This window comes from Harpia harpyja, chromosome Z (genome assembly GCF_026419915.1).
Source record: "Harpia harpyja isolate bHarHar1 chromosome Z, bHarHar1 primary haplotype, whole genome shotgun sequence".
In the NCBI taxonomy this organism is placed as follows: domain Eukaryota; kingdom Metazoa; phylum Chordata; class Aves; order Accipitriformes; family Accipitridae; genus Harpia; species Harpia harpyja.
This window is the reverse complement of record NC_068969.1, coordinates 50,915,314-50,921,911: the sequence shown is the minus strand read 5'-3', so window position 1 is coordinate 50,921,911 and position 6,598 is coordinate 50,915,314.

Genomic DNA, 6,598 nt, shown 5'->3' with positions numbered 1-6,598 from the left:
GCGGCGGGGGGAGGCACCGCGCCCGGCCCCGCCGCCGCTGCCGCCGCCCTGGGCCGGCGGGAAGCGGCGTGGCGGGGGTGGACGGGTGCCGCTCCGCCGCGGGGAGGCGGTAGCGGGGAGGCGGCAGCAGGGAGCCATCTTCCACCGGTCCTCGGACTTGCGCCCGCGCCGCGAAATGGAGGTCGGGGGGCGCTGCCTGGCCTGGGCAAGGCTCCCCCCTCCTTGTTTCTGGGCAGCCCCGGGTACAGGCCGTGCTGCAGCACAGGGGAAGGGGTGAACCAGTGTCTGCCTGCGGCCTCCTACCGCCTTCCAGCAAGGCGGGGCGGTCCGGCTGCGGCCGTGTCGCTGCTGAGGCGCCGGGACTGATTTTTAAGCTTAGAGGGGCGACCTGGGACAGCCCTGCAAGGAAGGTGCTCCTTGTTGGAGTGAGCAGGTAGTGAATCCCCCGTGTAAACGAAGCTAAGGAGGAGAGGGGCCCACACATAGCCAGCTCCAGTCCCCTAAAATTGCTCAGAAGGCTTTAAAAAAAAAAAAAGGCAGCAGTATGCGTTATCACTAATTTCAGATGTGATGAGCAAATGTCAGAAACGGATGGTAGGAATTGACGTGATGTAGAAGAAGGGTTATGGTGACGACAACATTGCATGGCTACCCAAAAGGTGTGTGACGAGGCCGAGGGCAGTGGCTGCTAGCAGTAATTACCCTGGAATTTGTGGTGCGCACAATGTTCTTGCCAACTAGATATAATTTATTGGCTATGATGTAGTCCTGGAGACTTCCGTGGCGGGGCTGACCCTTCCCAGCATCTCCTCTGCATTTGACTCAGCGTTACAACTCGTAACACATCCTTTCTCTGCCTTCCTCAAATCTGTGTCACTCATAAGCATGCTAGAAAATAAAAATCAGACTTCTAAAGATTTTTTTTGTGTGTCTTATCGTCACCTAGAAGAAAGAAAAATTTAAACGTAAAAAGCACATTGTGTGTTCCAGCTGTCATTGTTTGGGGGGAAGGCATCTTGCAAAGAATTTAAAACAAGTTTAACTCCTGAAATACCTTTTCTTCTTTCAAGTAGCTTACTAAAGGCAGAGGTGAGGAGAAGAGGGAGACTAATACCTAGTTACCCTGGTTAAAAGGTTTGTCCCGTAATTTCAACCTTTTTTGGTGACTGAAGGTTTAATCTTGTTTAATGGAATCATAAAATACAGTTAAAAGGTATTTCTGGAGGTTATGTAGTCCAGTCTTCTGCTCAAAGCAGAGCTAATGCCAAAGCTAGACCATGGTGCTCAGGGTTTGGAGCACTGGGGCCTGAAAATCTTCATGGATGGAAATTCTGCAACCTGCTTGGAGAGCCCATTGCTATGCTTAACTGCAATCACAGAGATTTTTTTTCCTCGTGTTTGAAATTGAAATTTCCCTTGATGTCATGTGACTCTTTCATCTTGTCCTTTGCCCTGGTCCTCTGTACCTCTGAGGAGGGTCTAGTTCTCTTTAACCTCCAAACAGACAGCTGAAGGTAGCAATCCAATGTCCCCATCTACCCTTCACTTTTGAGAACAAGCACAACAACCCCAGATCCCTGAGCCTCCTCCTATGCCATGTGTTCCAGCCCCCTTCCTTTCCTTTTCTTTGCCGTATCCATCTGATGTGTCTTGGCCTTTACAGAGAATGTAGGGTACTGTTGGGACAGGGGTTACATAGCGTGAAGGGTGCTGCTGCTTTTAAATTAATAATGACTAGTAACAGTGCCAGATATCCTTAAGAAATGGTCCTTAACAAGATGTGCGTGAGATTTAATTCTCAGCTGCAGACAGAATAAAATTCTGTACCTGAATTTAAAATACAGCAATATTAAAAATGTTAGCAACTTCACTGAGATTCGCTTTTTTGTCAAGTACAAGGACATTGCTGTGTAGCAATCCCCCATTCTTAAAAGAATACTTTGCTATTCTGATGTACCTAAGGGTTAAAAGTGACATAAGGTAAGCATCACCAAAGGATGCAGAAAGCAGTGTGACCCTTATTTTGCTTATGGGTATGCTGGGATGTGGAGAAATTATAGGACCTGCTAAGTTCTAAATGAGCAATTCTGAAACTGAAAAGGGATCTGCAGACTCAGATCATGTCTAGCAGGAGTGCAAGAAGCCCCATGGAAGCTTACTTTGGTCTTTTGTTTTTTGTTTTCTCTACCATGCTCTCTCTCCTCATGCTTAATATTGGCCCTCTAAAAATTCTGGGTTTTTTCATCATACCTGTAAGACTGAGGGACTGAGGAGGAGAGCAGATATGACACAAAACTATTCTAGAAAAGGGAATCTAATAAAAATGTTAAACACAACTGAATTCCAGCTGAGTTTTCATAGTAACTGTTTGCATTTTTGTTCTTTTATTCAAAAACATACTTTTAAATGTGGCATTAACATCTCCCCCAGTTAATCTGTGCTAGACAAACATTTTCAGCGTACTACAATGTGCTGGGTAAATTCCTTTTAGCAGTAACGAGCATAACTGTTTTGTTTATGATGCTTTAATTGTTATGGAGCAAGAGAAAAATGGGTTAGAAGAAACAAACTGGAAAGGCAAATAGAAACAAAGGTAGCGTACTGTACTAGAAAATAACAATGCTCTTCCAAGACAATACAGAGAACACACAATATAGGGTAGTGCTCCTTCTTGTTCCCAGAAAAGCCTCAAATTAAGAACAAGGAAGGAATACTGTAACTTGAAGGAGCTAGCCTAGAGAGGAAAGTTAAAGGAGGATCGTGTGACCTGCTCAAGGAGCTTCTGCTGGAGATGAGGAAAAGCAGAAAAAAGTAGCAGCACTATCCTGTGGAAGACCAAGAGATGAGTGCCTTCCCACCTTGCAAGTTTTGAAAGTAGAGATGTCCTAGATATCAGAACCAAAGCACATGCAGTAGTAGCCTGTTTGTCCAGGCTACTCTGCTTATAGCTGTAGATTAGCACGAAATACCAGAGCTGACATCTAAAGTCACAGGCTACAGGACACACCTGGGCTGGAAAGAGGAACTGCACCCTTAGACCACATGCAGACCAGCAGGCTGCATATTCTGCCTGCTGAGGGTTGCATTCTGAAAAGAACTAGAAGAAAACAGCATGTAACAGAGTTATTTCCTTTCTGTTGTCCTCCATTCTTCATTTTCCCTTTTTGTACCCTGTTTTTTTGTCTGCCTTTCTTTTCCAGTTAATGCAAATTATTATCTTTGTTTCTCCACTTTGATGTTTTAAGCTATTTAGTCTGATTTTAGGATCAGAATGGCCTAGGGACTAGACGTACTCACTGACTTCTTCATCTGCCTTCCACACTACAAGTCTTTTCACCCTGAGGTGTGGTCTACTGCTATCATCCATCCAGAGTCAAAGGCTAGCTTCTGGCTTTAGCACAGGTCCATACTCCTCCAACAATCTGCTTATCTTGGAGTTTGCCTGGATCGTCATGCCCAAAGGATGTGTAAATGTGTTACTTGGATCAGCTGGTTGAGCCTGTTTGAGTTCAGTGTTGCCTTAAGTAAACCATACAGTCATGCCCTATAGCCTGCCCTGTGCTTGACTGCATGCTTGTCCTGTATGTATAAGAATGCACGTTATTGCCATTAAATTAACAATTACCTGCAAAGTCTTAAATCAGAAAACTATTTGAGTGAATGTTAGGAAAAGCCTAATGCAGATTTTTCTGTGCAGGCTTATCACAGCTCTCTATACATAAAGTAAACATGGGATCACTGACTCTTCTTCTTCCACAGGTTTCCTACCTCCTCTGCAGGGTTCAGAGAACCTCACCAGGGTTTAGTTACCATACTTCATCCAAATCTTCTACTGAACGCATCTTATTAATTATTATAATTTCTTGTGCATCACTACACATGCGGCCCCCTCTATGGTGCTTCTCATTTAATAAAAAAAGAAATCATAAATCCTGCCAGATTATTTTCAGAAGATCTTTGTGGTTGTCTTTCCTTAACAATCAGGGAACTGAGACAAACATGGATTTAAGCCTGAATTTTCATTAACTTTGTGTGGGTGATTTGCTATACTTAAACCTTGCTTCAAAATATTTTAACTGTTTATGTTTCTCAGCATGGGTTATATAGCATTGGTTATATAGTACGTCCACCATCCACCTAAGATATAGGTCTGTGTGAGCTCTCCCACTCACCTTGTTTCCCATGTAACACACCAACTGAGCAGAGCAGGGGAGTAGTGCTTGTGTTGTCTCCTTGTAGCTTTCATGGAAATTTGACCCAAAATACCAGCTTGCAGCAGCTGGGGTTGCTGAGCTCATATTGCTTATGAAAGTTAAGTCAGTGCTTTTCAGCCCTCTTCCCTGCTACATCCATTAGCTATCCTCTGTTGGAGATTTTAGTATAGAAACCATTTATTGAAGGGCTTAGCGGAATTAATGCCTTTTTGTGATGACTTGGGCAAGCCTCAGACCAGCAAACTTGTTTGCAGATTCACCAGGATCCACCTCAGTCTTATTCTAATTAACATAAGCTGCAAACACATGTTTATTAAGATCTGGGTTTGGCTGGTTCTTGATTTCTTAGAGTGTCCTCCTAGTCAATGCAATTCTATCTTCCACTTTGGTCAGCTTCTCCAAGCAAAACATTCTCCACCCTTAACTGTTGCTTTTCCTGTGCAACCTAGCTCCTCTTCTGAGACTCCTTTCTGACTGTGCAAACAGGTGACCCTTTTTTTTATTATTTTCTGCTACCTTCTCTCCTTGTCCCAGTGCAAACAGACAATAAACATTATTTTCCAAATATCCTATTGTTGCCTTTCTGACTGACTGCCAAGGTTGACTGGTAAGCAAAGATTAAAAACCCGTTTGACTACATCGCTGGGTGATTCTGCAGGTTGCTTGGACCTGTAAAGTGTTACAGGTTACAGGTGAACTTCTCAATGCTATACCTGGCCCTCCTACTATCCTAACTGCCCTTGCAGCTTGACAAGAGGCATTGCCAACTTTGCCCTCAACACATCTGCGCATGGAAGTTCCCTGGAGGGGCCTAGGTATAGATTTATTATAGATTTATTTATTTATAGAATTAGAAAATGTACAACAACATTCTAAGTGAGAAAAAGAAACCACAATGATACACAGTTCCAAATCCCACTTATGAACACATCTTTTCTTATGTTTGTGTTCTGGCTAGCCTAGAGTCTTTTGGCAATGTCTCAAAAATGGAGCAAGCAGGAATGTTCAAATGCATCTCTTCTCGCTCTTCTGTCCTAGGGGCTTGGGAGCACTGTCTATAAACTTTCATTATGTTCCTCAGTTAGTACATTTCTCCTATGTTAAGCAGCTTATTATCCAAGAGGGTTTTATAACTTAGGTACCATTTGACACATTTACTTTTTCATTTTATCAGGGTTTTTTTGCAGAAACCATGAATGGGCTAATAGTAGCAGAGATGACATAAGGTGTCAAAGTGCATTTTCTAAAACACTGTTTTTTCTCCAGTTGTAGGAGCTCCTGGTACCACACCACACGGATGGGGTGGGGGGGAAGTGGCAGAGCAGGGAAATACACTAGCAGGAAGAGTACTCTGATACCTCAAAGGGATGCAGGTCATGTAACTTTTACAAAACCTCATATGTCTACCCTTTCTGGTAGAAACTGAACTCAACAGAACCCTGAGCAAGGAGATTTACCAATTTGCACTCAGACCCTTCCACCTGTACCTCTGTCTAGCCATATTAATAGTATTGTTAGTGCTTGACTTCACTTCCGCTGCCAAAGTACTTCTGTACGTCAACTTTGATGTGAGCCACCCACCACCTCAAATATCACAGCCATAAAGGTAGTGGGGCAAAAGTAATTGTCAAATACCACTGTGTGGAGTTTGCAGAAGAGAGGCACCAATATATGTCAATGTGCTGCTTCTACTAAGATTGTGCTCTAAAGTCTTATGATATTGCTCGTTCTATACGTGGTTGAATGCCCTTCCTTTGTACTTCTGCAGCTATGATGGAGTCTCCTGTTCTTTAACTTTGGAAAGGAAGCAAAGGATGCATTTCTCACTTTCTGTCCTTAACAGTTAAGAAATGAGTTATGAATATACATATGTGTTGGGTCTTCAGGGTAACACAGGGCTGGTGTCTTTGTTAGGTCCCTTCTTTATCCAACTGAGCCTGTGAGCACATTGATTTTAATATTAAGTGCTTAATTTCATAGCACAGCCAGAGCCAAAATTTCTCTAGATCATATTTCTCTTTGTTGTATTTCTCTAGATTTTTTCCTTTGCTAGTGATCTTTTTCTTCTAAAAAGATTGCAGTTTGAACTGGGGAGTTGAATTGGCTCAGTACAAGGCTTGGTGGAATGACAGAAGTAGAGTGGCAGAGGGAAGCATAAAATGCGCCATCCTCCTTTCGGTGCTTTCAGGAAGTTAAGACTGTGTGAACTCACTACAAACAGTTAAGCGGCTCCAGGCTGGCACAGGTTATCATCCCATCATCTTATCCTCTCTCCCCTGCTGATACTGACCAAGCTGTTTTTTCTGGTTCTGGTAGCTGAAGTAGAAAACTATGCACTGCTTTACACATCAATTTTTCTACTGGTTCTGTCCCCTCTATCTCCC